This window comes from Hibiscus syriacus, unplaced genomic scaffold, assembly GCF_006381635.1.
Source record: "Hibiscus syriacus cultivar Baekdansim isolate YM2019G1 unplaced genomic scaffold, ASM638163v2 tig00117047_pilon, whole genome shotgun sequence".
Taxonomy (NCBI): domain Eukaryota; kingdom Viridiplantae; phylum Streptophyta; class Magnoliopsida; order Malvales; family Malvaceae; genus Hibiscus; species Hibiscus syriacus.
The window spans coordinates 170,173-186,822 of record NW_024063537.1 but is presented as its reverse complement, the minus strand read 5'-3'; the positions used below and the strand labels follow the sequence as shown (position 1 = coordinate 186,822).

General features: G+C 32.3%; 1 pseudogene; it reads right to left on the bottom strand.

Annotated features, from left to right (window-relative positions):
- Positions 1 to 8,406: 8,406 nt before the first annotated feature.
- On the bottom strand, positions 8,407 to 11,338 carry LOC120197205 (annotated as a pseudogene).
- Positions 11,339 to 16,650: the final 5,312 nt, after the last annotated feature.

Below are 16,650 nucleotides of genomic sequence, written 5' to 3'. Positions count from 1 at the left end.
AATAACACACCGATTTTATCTAAATAAATAGATATAATATAATATAAAAATACGAATCTAATATAAAAATTAATCGTATCAAGCTATTGTCAACAAGCAGAAAATTAAGAAATTATTTAAAATTTAAAATATTTATTTAAATATATGTTGTGGAAGAATGGATAAAAAGGAAAGAAACAATACATACAAGGACTGAAATCGATAGTTAGGAGAATCATGTTCGTTCTTATCTTTTCTTCTGAAAAATGGTTTATTTATGGTTTTAGTACTTCAACTAAACAGATTTACACAGATACCATTCTCGGCATAATAGAAGGGACTGAAAAAAGAAAACCGAAGCAAATAAACGGGTCCTAGGGATGATGATTTCGGAAATAGGCGTCGGCCGCCGACGGCGACGAAGCTCGAGCATCGTTGGCTCCGGCCCCACAAATGCACTTGCATTCGACACAGCGGCTGGGAAACCCTTGGCACACCGAACTGCAGTTCACCATGCGAGGACAGCAAAAGGGTCCTCTTGCTTCAGCTCCAAGCAACCTCAAGGATGGCGATTCTGTCGAAACGAATAATTATTTTTCTGATGAGACTTGAACTCCGATACTTGTCGGGGACGCTGAACGGAAGATTAAGGGGAAAGAAACTACATACCGGAAGCCATAACCAAGAGAGTGATACAGATAACGAGGTTGGTCCTCCACGTGGTTGCTTCCATTACTATTATTATTATTACGGCTGTGGCGTTTTCTTGGTATTTATAGAGGTTATTATATAGATTTAATTTCATGGATGCTTTCTATATCGCGATATTTATAAAGGTTAGAGTAAGTAGTAAATGTCTAAATCCAAACGTGTGTGTATATATATATATATGAGACTTAATTATTCATAGAAGATTAGGGTTTAAGCAACTATGTCTACGTAGCCGATGACTAAAGAAGATTTTGAACATGTATTATTTTATAATCATCTCAAACTAGTATATAGGGTAAGCTACGTATTTAGCATCTAAACTATTAGTTTTGCTTCATTTTTGTATCTAAAATTTCATTTTTTTTCTTCAAAACAATATTTAATGTTTAGTTTTCATTTCATTTTAGTATCCCGTCGTTAAAACCTTAATGTATTTAGTACCTAAACTATCAGTTTTGATCGGTTTTAGTACCTAAACTTTCAATCTTTTCAAAACTTAACGTTAAATTTTGAACGGATACTAATATAAAACAAAAACTAAACTTTAGGTATGGTTTTAAAAAAATTGAAATTTTAGGTACTAAAACAAAACAAAACTGATAGTTTAGGTACTAAACACATAATTTACCCTAATATATATTAAACTGTAAAATTAAAAGGAAAAAAAGGTTAACAACAACAAGATTACTTTATTTCATGACGTATATTATTGAAAATTACATCCTCCATTGTTTCACAAAATTCATTTAGATCCTCCACAAAGGCAATGGCCATTAAGACAGATGTCGTTACTGGTCTTAGGATCACATTTTTGTTGACATTCAAAGTCACTGGAACAAGTAAGTGCCTTGATTTCGAAAACTGTACATTGGCATTGTCCTTTGATGCAATGTGCAACTCCTCCATGGCAATCTACTGATTTGCAGTCGTCTTCAGTGCTGCATGGAATAAATACCTGCCCTCGAGCTCCTGGTACCATTGAAACCATAATTGCTGCAAAAAATATATATAGTATTACCATTATCGTTTAATTTATCGATTCGATCGAATAACATGAACCGAAGAACAAACATCGAAAAAGTGATAAGAACTTACAGGAAACAATCAGCAAAAGGATGACAGATTTCATGTTTGAAGGAGCTGAATTTTACAGGGATTTTGATTCTGTGAGAAATTGTACTGATGAAAGGTGAGGTAGACAAGGTTGGTTATTTATAGTTGAGTTCTTCAAACATATAAGGTAAGTAAATCTCAAAATAAAACTATACCTTTTGGGTGTATTATTTATTTTATTTGCATTTCTTTCCTTATCAACCTTATATGCATTTAATGATATTGAAGATATATCAATCTTAGATTTCTTTCCTCATCAATCTTATATGCATTTCATGACATGGGAACAATTCAGTTTTAGGGTAAAGTACACAAATGGTCCCTTGATTATATGGTGTTGCCTTGTTGAGCCCCTCGACTATTAAAAGTTATAAAATGATCCATCGATTATAGGATGCAGCTTTATTGAGTCCCCCTGGCTGTTAAAAGTTACAAAATGATCACTCCACCATTCATATGTTTCAAACTCGTCCTTTTTTGTTAAAAAAATTAATGGTAGTCGAAATTGAACATTAACCTTTTGACTGAGTTATGATAGTCATTTGAGATTTTGGGATCATATTTTATCATATCATATTCAGTAACTTAATGTTCAACTCAACCTATCGTCAATTTTTAACAGAAAATGATAAGTTTGGAACATATGAATAGTCATGTGATCATTTTGTAACTTTTAATAACCAAGGGACTCAAAAAAGAATTGTCATATAGTCAAGGAACGATTTCATAATTTTTAATAGTTGAAGGACTCAATAAAACAACACCCTATAATCAAGGTATAATTTATGTTCACCCTCAACCAATCCATCAAATCCAACCAACAATTGTGAGTAAAGAGCACCCACAAGCATGCAAAACTAATTGTCATACTTGTCCCGAATAGTGGCACTCAATAAACAAGTGATCACGCGTCTCCACATCATCCTCACATAACAAGAATCGAGGATCAATTCGATAGCCCCATCTTAACATTCTATTCTTCGTTGGCAACTTGTCTTGCACCACCAACCACAAGATAAAGGAGTGTCGAGGAATGGACAGACCTCCCCAAACAACCCTGGACCAAGGCACCTTGTCTTGCTTGTGCCTAATCAATTCCCAGACTGTCCTTGCTTTGTACCCCTCTTGCAGATTACCAACAAAAGCCAACTCATCTCTAAGCTTAAGTAATTTCCTCTAAGCCTAACTATAATTGGCCTTGACTTGGTGGATACCAATAGGTCGTCAGCAAAACAGATACGAGTTAAGCTAATCCTTCTACATTTAGGGTGATAATTAAAAACTCTATGCTTCCCTGTCAAATTCAATAAATAAGAAAGGGCATTCATAACCAAAATGAATTAGGGAAAAAGTGGATCTCCTTGTCTAACGCCTTTTCCACCTGAAAAATATCCCACCAATCTCCCATTCAAACCCATCGAGAACTTAGGCCTAGTAACACATGCAGAAATCCAATCTCTGGGACACCCAACACCCTAAGAACCTAAAAAATAAAATGTCAACTGTTGAATCAAAAGCTTTCCTCAAATCAATCTTCAATGCACACCTGGGCGACAAACATTTCCTACCATAACCATCCACAATTTCTTGAGCTAACATGATATTTTCCACAAGATCCCTACAATATAAGAATGCACTCTGATTAGGGAGAATTAAACAAGGAAAACACTGCTTCAATCTATTAGCCGAAATCTTGGTGATGCACTTGTACACAATACTACAACACGAGATATGCCCAAAATCAATATTCTTCAATATTCTTCTGACAATTCAAAAACTTTTGCATTGCTCCTAAAACCCTTTGACTACCATCAAAATCAGACCTCTCACTTGGACGATCGAAGATGTTAAAATCACCAACAATGACCCAAGGATAATCCACAACTCTATCTTTAAAAGAGATTAAATCCCTTCATAAACCCCTTATACCTTCCCTACCATTACTCCCATAAACAAAAGAAAAGAAAAAGAAAACCTCCCCCTTCTCCAACCAACAATGCAACACTTGATCAGACTGACCATAAACATCAATATGCCAACCACCTCTATACAAAACCCAAATTCTCTCATTTGAAGCATCCACATAATTTGAAATAACAAAGAAATGATGGCGGAAGAGCGAGATTGGAGAATAGAGGATCGAATGGTCGACATTGTATCTACGACGTTTAGACTATTTTGCCATAAAACTTACCTTAAACTCAAAATCAATAGATCAAGATGAGACAAATGATGAAATTCGGGACAAAACGACCACCATCGATGATAATTGAACAATGATATTTGGATACAAACAGTAATAAAATTAAACTCCGACCCTTCATTTTAATATTATTTGTATCCAACACACTATACTTCATTCTAATTTTATCCTTGGTGTTATTAAAAATCAGAATTACATTCAAACTTCGAATATCAAAATCTTAGCAATGGAAACTAAAATCAAATTCCTTTCTTGAATTGTAACATTTTAGTAAGGAATTAAGAGGTGAAATTAAAATTAAAAGAAAAAAAGGGTCAACAACAACCAGATTGCTTTATTCCATGACTTATATTATTGAAATTTACATCCTCCAATTGTTTCACAAAATTCATTTAGATCACTGAAAATGACAAATCATATTCGAGCGACATGAAAAGCTATCCACGAACGTAAATCAGGTATCCAAATTCAATTTGAGGGTCCAAAGCAGGGAAGATCAACAATATATTATATAAGTGTCATCTTGATCAGTCGTGACGATTAAGGATGAGTATCCGATCGAGTCGAGTCAAAAGATTTTGAGTTATTCGAGTTGACGAGTCGTATTTTACAACTCGAACTTAATTTTAAATTTTTTTCGAGTCGAGACAAGTTTAAGAAATTTGAGTCGAGTTATTCGAGTTATAACTATTTATAGTATTATGGTAAGGGTTAGTTCCAATTTTTCAACTTTCTCTAACCATATAAGATATATATATATATATTCTTTTCACATTATAATATTATTTAATATATCAAATATAATCTAAAATTATAAAATATATTCACAATATTATATTTTTCTTTATTTTAAGGATAAAATATTGATGAGAGTATAACAGAGTCAATGAATTGATGAGAAGAAAGAATTTTCAAACAATTGCATTCAAAAGACAAAATTGAGTAAAATGCAATGTTAGGGTCTAAATAAAAACGAGAGTATAGTTTTAGTAAAAAAAATAAGAATTGAAGTGACATAGGTACTCTACAGTGGTATATGAGCATGTGGTTCAAATTTGATAAAAACAAACTTAAAATAAAGGATGAATTGAAGAAATAAGGAAATTATTAAAAATTGATGGACTAATTTGAAAAATAAAAAATTTGTTATCGAAAAGAGGAATTAAAAGTACATATGTATTCTACAATGATTTAGAAGCATGTGGTTTAAATTTGGTTAAAATAGATTTAAAATGAAAGAGGAGGTGAAGAATAATGAAATCATTGACTAAATCATAAAACTGTCAAAAGACATAGTCAAATTATCGGTTTTTTCAAGTAACTCAAAATTTCAAACTTCAACTCGAACTCGAAAACTGACCCAAATAACTCAAATAACTCGACTTGAATAACTTGAAATTGAAAAAAAAAATTTTTCGAATCAAGTTTTGCTCACCCTAATGATGATGTCAACTCAACCCATTAGCAAAAAGATAAATAAAAATGATCAAATGACCGAAAAACATGTCAAAAGACAAAGAATATATGTCATAAAGACAAATAACAACGTGTCATGAAGCCAATTACAAAGGCAGTAAGGAACTAAAAGGTAAAACTAAAACTAAAAGAAAAAAATGTTAACAACAATAAGATTACTTTATTTCATACGTATATTATTAAAAATTACACCCTCCATTGTTTCACAAATTTTATTTTGATCCACCACAAAGGCAATGACCATTAAGACAAATATGGCTATGGGACTTAGTGTTACATTTTTTTCTACATTGAAAGTCATTGATACATGTAAGTGTTTCGATTCCAAAAAATTGCATTGGCATTGCCCTTTGATACAATGTGCAGTTCCTCCTAGACACTCAATTGCTCTGCAGTCGTCTTCAGTGCTACATGGAATAAGTTCCTGCCCTCGAGCTTTATGTACCATTGAAAACATCATTGCTGCAAAAAAAATATTACCAATATAATTAAATTTATCGGAGAAGACTGATTTTTCGAATAACGAATCAAATAACAAAGGTCGAAAATAATGATAAAAACTTACCTGAAACAATCAACAAAATGATAAGAGATTTCATATTTGAAGATGATGAACTAATATGGAATTTTGATCTTATGAAAAATTATGTTGATGAAAGGTGAGGTAAACAAGGTTATTTATATTTGAGTTCTTCAAACATTCAAAATTAGTCCTTAAACTTTTGAACATTATAATTTCATCTCTAAATTATGACCCTCTTTTTAAATTGGTACCCAAAATTTTGAATATTCTAATTTCATCCTCAAATTCATCCAAATTTGTAATTAGTTTCAACCATAGTTAACTTATATTTTGTTTTTTCAAAATTATAATAATATAATTTGGCCTATCGATTTTATTAACAGGGGATGCAATAAGTATATATGTATAGTTTGGAAATGAAATTAGAATGCTCAAAAGTTTAGGGATCAATTTAGAATGGTCATAGTATGGGGATGAAATTGAAATGCTCAAAAGTTTGAGGATTAATTTAAAATAATATTCATAGTTTAATAATTAAATTGGAATATTTAAAAATTTTAAAGACCAATTTAAAATAAAAATTATACTTTAAGAACAAATGATGTAATTAACAAGATAAAAAAACCCTCAAAAATGAAACTATTCCTTTTGGGTTTATTATTTTATTTGCAGTTTTCCTTATTAATTTTACAGTTTTCTTTATTAATTACAGATAGTATAAACGTTATATAGTAACTATTGTCGTGTGCATATAGGGATGACAAACGGGCGGTCGGGTGCGAATACCTCCTCTCCCATTTTCATACCCACTTAATATTTTTTAATCTATCACCCGCCCACCACCCATGATGGGTACAAATTTTAAATTTACATCCGCCCACGCGGGTACATTTTCAAATTCATCCCCATACCCACTAGCTACATACTCATCTAGACCCGCCTGACAGCAAACTAATGGGATGTTGGAGTTGGTTCCCAGACAGTTTGTGATGTGGTAGCAACGCATGCTTCAATTTGTCAGAGGAGTGGCTCTACGAATGTCATGGAGACAGATTGTAAGGAGCATGTAGTCGCAAAGCTGGATTGTTGAGTTGCTTTCGATGTTAATGCTCATAGTGCGCCTAATATGGGTTTTGAGGGCTAAAGAACATGAAAACTGCTGCTTTTGATATTAATGCATATAATACGTTAATTTGTGTTTGGATGGGCAGCATGGGCTAAAGAACATGGAAAGTGACGTGGTTAGTGAGATTATGAGTTTAATCAAAGAGCCGAATATTTCCCTAATTAAAGACCATATTAAAGACTAAATATCTTTAATATTTGGTTAAATTATATGTTATATATTATACAATATTAAAATTTATAAATTAGTCTCTAAAATTACACCTAAATTCATAATGGTCCAAAATTTAATAGATATTTAGCTGGGCGGGCGGGCGGATGCGGGGTGGGTAATGTCTCAAACCCATTACCCGCCCACCACCCACGACGGATACCACTTTATAAATCCACACCCGTCCACTACCCGCTAAAATTATACCCATCCCCGCTCCAATTGGAGCGGATGCGGTGCGGAATCCACAAAACTGTACTCGTTTACCATCCCTATGTGCGTAATTTATTTCTCAATTTAATTTTAAATTAATTAATATATTTCAAATTGAATGCCATAATAAATGACGTGTAATAACAATTATAAATGAAATTAAAAACATATTTCAAATTGAATTTCATCATGGATTGTTCCATGATTATTGCTAAATATTATGGGCCCGCGTTGGTTTGCCTCACCTTAATAAATTTGGTTTGTTATTTAAATTCAAGTAAATATTATAAGATAATAACAAATATAATAACTATAAAATAAAAACAAAAAGATGTCAAGAGTTCTATGTACTTCTAGAAAAAAAAATTAATATGTCCATCGTATTATTTTTCTTTTAATATACCTTTCAACTCAGAAAATAAACTCGATGTGACCTTTTGACAAACTCGATATAGTCATGTTATTCGATCAAATCAATCTTCTTCATAAATTAAACGATAATGGTAATACTATATATATATTTTTTTTGCAGGAATGATGGTTTCAATGGTACCGAGAGCTCGAAGGCAGGTATTTATTCCATGCAGCACTGAAGACGACTGCAAAGCAGTAGATTGCCATGGAGGAGTTGCACATTGCATCAAAGGACAATTCCAATGTACAGTTTTCGAAATCAAGGCACTTACTTGTTCCAATGACTTTGGATGTCAACAAAAATGTGATCCTAAGACCAGTAACGATATCTGTATTAATGGCCATTGCCTTTGTGGAGGATCTAAATGAAGTTTGTGAAACAATGGAGGATGTAATTTTCAATATATACGTCAAGAAATAAAGCAATCTGGTTGTTGTTAACCCTTTACAAATATGCTACTGAATGCAAAACACAGGGCACAATGTGTGCTGGAAAACGTAGCTTCAGCCGGTCATCGGAAAAAATAACCGAAGATGGCCTGTTTCTCACTCATGAAACATATACACAGCTAATGCAGAAATTAGTGCAATGAGAATTGCTATCAGCATGTATGACAGTTTGAGGTTGCTTGTCCCTACTTTTTCTACTGCCTGCATGCTCGGAACAGTGCTAGTGCCACCGCTGGTTACGCTGCCGGAAGACTTAGCTGCTGTCCTATGATGGGGTTCATCTTTTAATGGCTCATCCACCTGTTTTAGAAGAGCAAAATGGAAATGGTTCAATTTGTCTTAAAGAAAAGGTAGATGATGATGAACATCAAAAGGGATGGCAATGGAAATTTTGATTAGAAATGTACCTGCCTGTACACTTGTGGCTGAGGGAACTTCATTCTCGAATGCTTTCGTAGTCGAATCACTTTTCGGAACAGATATTCCGTCGCCATCATCATCTCCGGAGTTACAGCTGCTGTCGAGTCGGCTTTTGCCTTATTCTGTAACTTTTTCATCAGTATTTCCTTCTCTTTTACCAATGAAGATAGCTGCAAAGAACATGTTGCACATAATTAAACCGAACGTTTTATCGAATCTCCTCGTTTCGAATAAAAAATGACACAAAGTTCATACCTGCTTTTGAATGCGTTCCCTTTCTGAAGCTATTGCAACCATATCTGCGATTAGCTTTGTTCGATGACTGATTTGTTTTGCATTTGCATCTTTTTTGATGTGAGCTTGATTCAGAGATGTCTCCAAGCATTCGATTTTATGCCTCAGGTTTCGGATAATACAATGCATTGCTCCTCCACGCTATCTGTTCTACTTTCAGCTTTCGAAACCTTCGATTTTAGATCTTCGATTAACTTTTCCATATCCCAAATTGCAGAGTAAAGCATGTTTTGCAGCTCCTGACTCGCTTCGGATGATGCTTTTGCATGCTGTAGTTGAATCTCCGATTTCCTCAACTGTTTTTCGAGTGAGGCCACCTTCTTTGTGCTTTTCTCGTTATTACCTTTGAGGAAATTCAACTCTTCGGTAAGCTCCAGGTTCGTATCCGTTAACTCGACACCTTTGCTTCAGCATTTTCGGCCATGTTTTCAGCTTCGTCAAGGCTTTCTTTCAGTGAATCGATAACGATTTCCATTTCGTGAAGATGCTCTTGACTCGTTTCGTTGGAAGCGTTTGCTTAGCTCGGATTCTTTCAGCTGTTCCAAGAGTAATTTCATGTCTTCCTCAATGTGAATACTTTGCTAATCTCGAGCTTTTTCATTGCAATATCTTTGGCATTCAAGTCTTCCATCAGCTTCTAGTTTATTTGGCCGCTTCTCTTAATCATCCTTATTGCAATCTGGCAAATAGTTCTTCGAAATTCCATGCACCCAAGCATTCTCGCCTCAGTCCCCAAACACAATTTCGGCCGCCTCTTCCATGCGAAGTGCTACTTGTTCGGTATAATGTAGCTTTAGTTTTACTTGGTCTTCGTTTAGTTCGGGCTCGGATGGTTTCTTTTCGAGATCTAGCTCCCTCGCGAGTGATCTATCGAGCATCCTTAGAATTTGTCTTTGCTGTTCAACATTCTGCACTTTGTATTTCCCTATGAAGTTCGATAGCTGATATTGCTCGGATATATCCACAGCCTCGTTGTTATTCCCTATTAATATGGCAAAGTTAGAGTGATCAAATGCTGTTGAACTCTAAACTATATTCGTTATTCGGCAAAATCGAACTCGGACTTACAGTTCTCGTTTCTGAAATACGGAAACGAAGCCTGCAGCTCGGTCGACAGCAACTTCACCTCGGAGACAATCCCTTGACACTTCTTCATGGATCTTCAGAATGCTGCAGCTTCTTATCCATTTCATCAACCTGTGCTCCTGAAGGCATGCATGAAGGTGTTTTACGACGAGCCTCAACAATCTCCGACTGAACGGTACTCAAGAAAGTTTTGATTTCACTCAACTCCGAATCTAGAATTCCGCATAAAATGTCAAATGTCATCGGACCGTCGTCATTCTCTAATGCCATCGCTTCCGGACCGTTATCCCATCCCAAAAGAAGCATCAAAAGTACATGCAAATTCACCAATTTCTCATTAGAACACACCAAATCCAAGTCAATCCTGTCTAAATCAGCACTCAACGGTTCTTCGATGCCCCCTGCACTCGATAAGGCCTCGTCATGAACACGAACCGTATTCGACTCCAGGTTTCCGACATTCGTTTCCATGGATCAATTCGTGGTCTAGCTATCAGTGAGGCAAAGGATGATGAGAAAAGGCCAGTTCAGGTCTCTCTCATCCACAAAATCTGAGGTTCTAACTACACATTAAGCAGTTAAATTCAGCTATGGAGAACTCATCAATGCGAATTAGGGGACGTCGGGGGATCGAATTCGATACCGGTGTCGACAGAAGACTCGATACAATCATAAAAACAACAAATTCAGTCAGATTCATTAAAATCCACCAACCCAGATTCATTCCAACATCATAAAGATCCCCCAAAAGCTGTAATAATGCAACATTCATCAATCTAACTAAACTCCACAACAAGATTCAGATGAAAAACCCAACAAAAACTTCAGCAAAACTCAAAATTCAACCCTCAGTTCTTCACTGATACTTTCCAGCAAACAGGTGATTGAAAACTTCAAGAAAACTCAAAATTCAACCTTCAGTTCACTGTCATAAATTCTTTCCAACAAAGTACTAGGTAAGAGTTAAAGCTCAGACACAATAATGTTTTTTTTTTTGTTGCAAGGAAGACAAGAACTTGGATGAAAAAGAGGGTACCTGCGAACAAAATCAAGATGCGATTTTTGAAATGGATCAGCCAAAGAAGAAAACTAGAATTCACTCTTTGAACAGCGTCCTGTTATGCTCATAGTACCGTTGATGATCCACGGATTAGCAAATAACAAAGTCAATTGTCAACGAGAGTGGACACACTTCAGTAACCACCGTGGGTCATGAGGTCCTACGTTGAATTATTGAGATGCCATTCAGATAATGTCACGGCCTACTACCATAATACAGGTTATAATAATAGCCAAGATAATTATTAGAATATAAAATCTAAATTTCAATTCTAATATATAGGGTAAACTACAAGTTTAGTACCTATATTATCAATTTTTATCCGTTTTAGTACCTAAAATTTTAATTTTTTCAAAACCATACCTAATATTTAGTTTTTGTTTCATTTTAGTATCCCGCCGTTAAAAACATTAGTTTTTGTTTCATTTAGGTATCCCGTTCAAAATTTAACGTTAAGTATTTTTTTAAATATTGAAAGTTTAGGTACTAAAATAAACCAAAACTTATAGTATATGTACTAAACGCGTTAAGTTTTTAACCGTGAGATACTAAAATGAAATAAAAATAAACGTTACGTATGATTTTTAAAAAAAAATGAAAATTCAAGTATTATAACGAACCAAAACTGATAATTTAAGTATTAATGCGTAGTTTAACCAAAAAATTATTTGATATTATTTTGATTCTTATGTGGGAGTAGGAAGAAAGTAGTCCCGTGACACCAACAATCAGTTGGTTTAGTGGATGATACACTAAATTTCTTATGTAAAGTCAGAAGTTCGAATCCTAGTATTTATGAATAGAGCAAACTGGGTTGAAAAGATTGCTCTTGTGTCTGTATTATCCGATCTAAATTTGTCATTCTATAAATCGAATACCAGTAATTAATTAAAAAAAAGTAATCTCGTGACAATAGCACATGTATACATTAAATTCTCTTTCGCAATATTTTCTATTTTAAATAAAACTAGCAGAATTTCTATAAAAAAGCAATATTCTTTTCATATTGAAATTACTCATTAAATTCTCTTTCGCAATCTTAAAATATAGGGTAAATTAAACGTTTAGTATCTATAATATCAGTTCTAGTCTGTTTTAGCACCTAAATTTTCAATTTTTTTCCAAAATCATACCTAAAGTTTAATTTTTTTTCTTCATTTTAGTGCATGCTTAAAATGTAACGTTAAATTTTGAGGGGAAATTAAAGTTTATGTATTAAAACGGACAAAATTGTTAGTTTAGATGCTAAACGCGTGAAGTTTTTAACGATGATGTATTAAAATGAAGCAAAAACTAAACGCTACGTATGCTTTTGAAAATTTGAGAGTTTAGGTACTAAAAAGGACCTGAAAGGTAGTAGACGTAGAGTTTACCCTAAAATATATAAAGAAGGATGAAAAAAGTGATTATTTACCAACATAAAATTCAATTTGGATCACCCAAGTATAAATAATTGATTACTTGAGGCACTACAAACAAAATATTTTTGGGCCTAATTCTAAGGGCCTTGTCCTGAAAGGCCTGTATTCTGTTTTGTTCATTTGTCTGCTCTACATTTTCAATGCTCTTTATTTTCCATTATCCACCGGAGAAAACATTTGAGAAAATTTAATTTTTATTAATATCAAATAAAGAGTAAATATTTAAAAAAATCAAGATAAATATCATTAACACTGATATAAAAATTATATATATAAATAATAGCTCGATGATAAACTGATACTATTACAATTAAATCACAATTTATTACGTATACTTATGATGTGAGCACTGAGAGCAACCCTTCACCGAACGACTCATGCATTTGTACGATCAACCCTTGAAAATGTACTCAAATTTATCAAATTCATTCATGTATTTGTTTTAATTTATCAAATTCATTCGTGTTCGTTTATGTCCATTTATTTATTAAATGAATAAATATGAACATACCTCCGATCGTGTGCGTTCGGTTCGTTTACAAGCCTAACCATCATCAATCTTTTAGGTTTGAAAAGCAAAACCGGACATTTTCGAGGAACATGACAATCGACAACAACTTCTCAACTCCATCACCGTCGTCTTTTTATTTCTGTTTTTCATGGATGGCATGAATGCAACTTTTGAATAAAATATTTCGATTCTAAATTCGAACTATTTCTTTTATCAAATCAAGAATAAGATCCTCTCCACTAACAATCAGTTGGTTTAGTGGGATAAAACACTAGATCTCTTAAGTAATGTCAGAGGCTTGAATACTGGCGATTGCGAATGGAGCAAACTGAGTTGAGAGGGCAACTCTTGTCTCTGCAGTACCCGATATGAATTAGTCGATTAATAGATCAATACAGGTTATTATACAAAAAAAAATAACATCTCCCCATAACATAACTATGAAAAATCCTCCTATTACGTTGTTCTCATATCAAATAAAGAAACGCACTCCAAGACAACTTAATAATGGTGACACCCATGGACTTATCCTTAAGGGTACGTATAGTTCATGGAATGTAGATTACTTTGATAATAAGATTATCGAAATGTAATATTATTTTGGGAATGATGTATTATCTTGTTTGGTTTGTTTAGGAAAAACGTAAGATTACAGTGTTTGGCTGAAGGAATATAAGATTATTTAGATTCATATTTTACCAAATTGTCCTTGTGATTATATTTTTTTAACAAGTAAAACTTTAATATCAAATTATAAATATTTTAATGAAAATTTATAAAAATATTTTAATTATTACACTAACTAAGTTTAAAGAAAAAATACATTTAACATATAATTAATATAATTAGTATTCCAAACTTATAATATTAAATAATTTTTATAAGTATCATATTTATTTATATAAAATATAATATAATATGAAAAATAATATTGTGATCTCAATGATATTATTTTAAATAATTACATTTTTTACAATAATAATATTTTCACCTCATAAAATTATAAAATAATTAATAAAATAAATATTAAAAATATAAAATAATTTTAACTACTCAAATTTATCAACATTTTTATTTTCTACAAAATGAAATATTCAACCTAGGAAACAAAGGGTCCCATGTACCTTACACTAGTATCTTTGGTAATAATTGAAGGACTGAAAAAGATTGAAGGATAAAGTTGATAACATTTTTGAGTGGGCATCTTTGTAATAAAAAAAAAAGGTGAGTTGATCTCATGAAAAATTACGAATTTTGAGGGGGAAATTGGGAAAATGAGCCAAAAGTTTGAAAACTATTCGATCCACAACATCTCATCATGTCACGCAATGATATTGTTTGCATGAATTTGACAAAAACTTAAAAAGGGAGATTTCATCATTTAATTTTTCCGAGATTCTAACTCACATTCATCATATTCTCTATTAGAGCATACTTCAATCGGACTCGAATAATTTAAGCTAAAAAATAAGTTAAATTTAGGATAAAATACACAAATGGTCTTCCGATTATAGGGTATTATTTTATTAAGTATATCGACTATTAAAAGTTAAAAATAGTATTATGGCTATAGAGTGTTGCTTTGTTGAGTCTCTCCATTATTAAAAGTTATAAAATGATCACACAACTATTCATTATGTTCAAAACTCATCGTTTTTTGTTAAAAACGTTAACGATATTATGAGTTAAACGTTAAATTGTTGACAGTGATATGATAAAATCTTATCTAGAATCTCAAACGACCATCAAATCTTTGTCATCATATTAACGTCCAGCTTAGACAACTGCTAATTTTTTAACAAAAAATAAAGAGTTTAAACATAATGAATAGTTGGATGACATTTTGTAACTTTTAATAGTCAGGGGACTTAACAAAGTAACATTCTATAGTTATAGGACTATTTTGTAACTTTTAATAGTTGAGGGACTTAATAAAGCAGTATCTTATAGTCAGGGGTAGGGATGGGCATGGGAACTGAACAATGGGTTTCGACCCAACCTGGTCAGCTCATTTTTAAAAAAAAAATCGGGTTCAGATCGGGTCGGGTTCGGATTTAGGGTGAAAATACCTTAATTGACCCGATTCGAAAAAATTATAATTTTATCTTATATATTTAGGGATAATTGCAATAATAGACCTCTTTATATTATTTTTTCAATTAAATTCCTATTTTTATTGAATAAAAGTACAATTTTTAATAAATATATTATTTCAAGTTGGGTTCGAATTTTAACCCATGTCAAACCAATGAGTTGTGCCATCTGATCTAAGCTTCATTGATATACAATATTATAAAACCAACTAAATAAATTTTAATTATCAATCTGATTATATATTTTATGTTAACATGTAATAATTTACAGTACACAATTTATTATTTTCGCCATTAATTTAACCCTCAAAATTATTTAATTACATCATTTTATACCCTATCATTAACTTAAAACCCTAAATTATAAACCTTAAACCATAATCCCATAACCTCTAAACCAAAACCTCTAAACCAAAACCTCTAAACCATCAACCTTAAATTATAAACTCTAAGTTATGATTTATAATTTAAGGTTTATGGTTTAGAGGTCATGAGGTTATGGTTTAAGGTTTAGGGTTTAAGTTAGGGATAAAGTATAGAATGATCCAATTGAGTAATTTCAAGGACTAAATTGACGTGAAAATACAATAAGGGTGAAAATGATAAATTGAGTATGTTAAAAATGCAAAAGTTACCCTCTTGCCTAATTTAAAATAATATAAGAAATAAAGTGCTTTGCTTTAATCGATTACAGCATAAGAGCAAGGACTAGTTTTATAATTAAAAATAAAATGAAGGAGTGAAAGAGTAATCATGCCATTGCTTCTGTTCAAAGAATCCTTAAAAGATCCCGAATCCCTAACTCCCCATCCCATGTTGCTTTGGATGTGAATTTTTATTTTTCCTTTTTCCTAAAAGGAGAGCCATTGCCAACCATGCCCCAACTCTTACTTTCTTGTAATAATAATATTTTTTAATGAGTTTTTATGGTCTAATTGTTTATTTAGTCCCTTTATAATGATAAGATTAGAGATTTGATCTATATGATTTTGATCTAATATAATTTAGACATTATAGTTTTGTAATGTTGTTAGTTGATCTAAATCGTTAACTACCAACTGCAATAAAGTGATGATGTAATTTTTTATTTAAGAAAGTGTTCGAATTATTTTTAGAGTAAATTACAATTTTTGTACCTAAACTATCATTTTTATTATGTTTTAATACTTAAACTTTCAATTTTTTTAAAAACCATAACTAACGTTTAGTTTTTGTTTCATTTTAGTACATCGTTGTTAAAAATTTAACGGGTAATGACACATTTTTATTGGTAAGTTGCATCATTCATCACTCAATTATCTTCTCACTCATATTTTCATCAATAAAGTTTATTTTCTTTAATTTAAT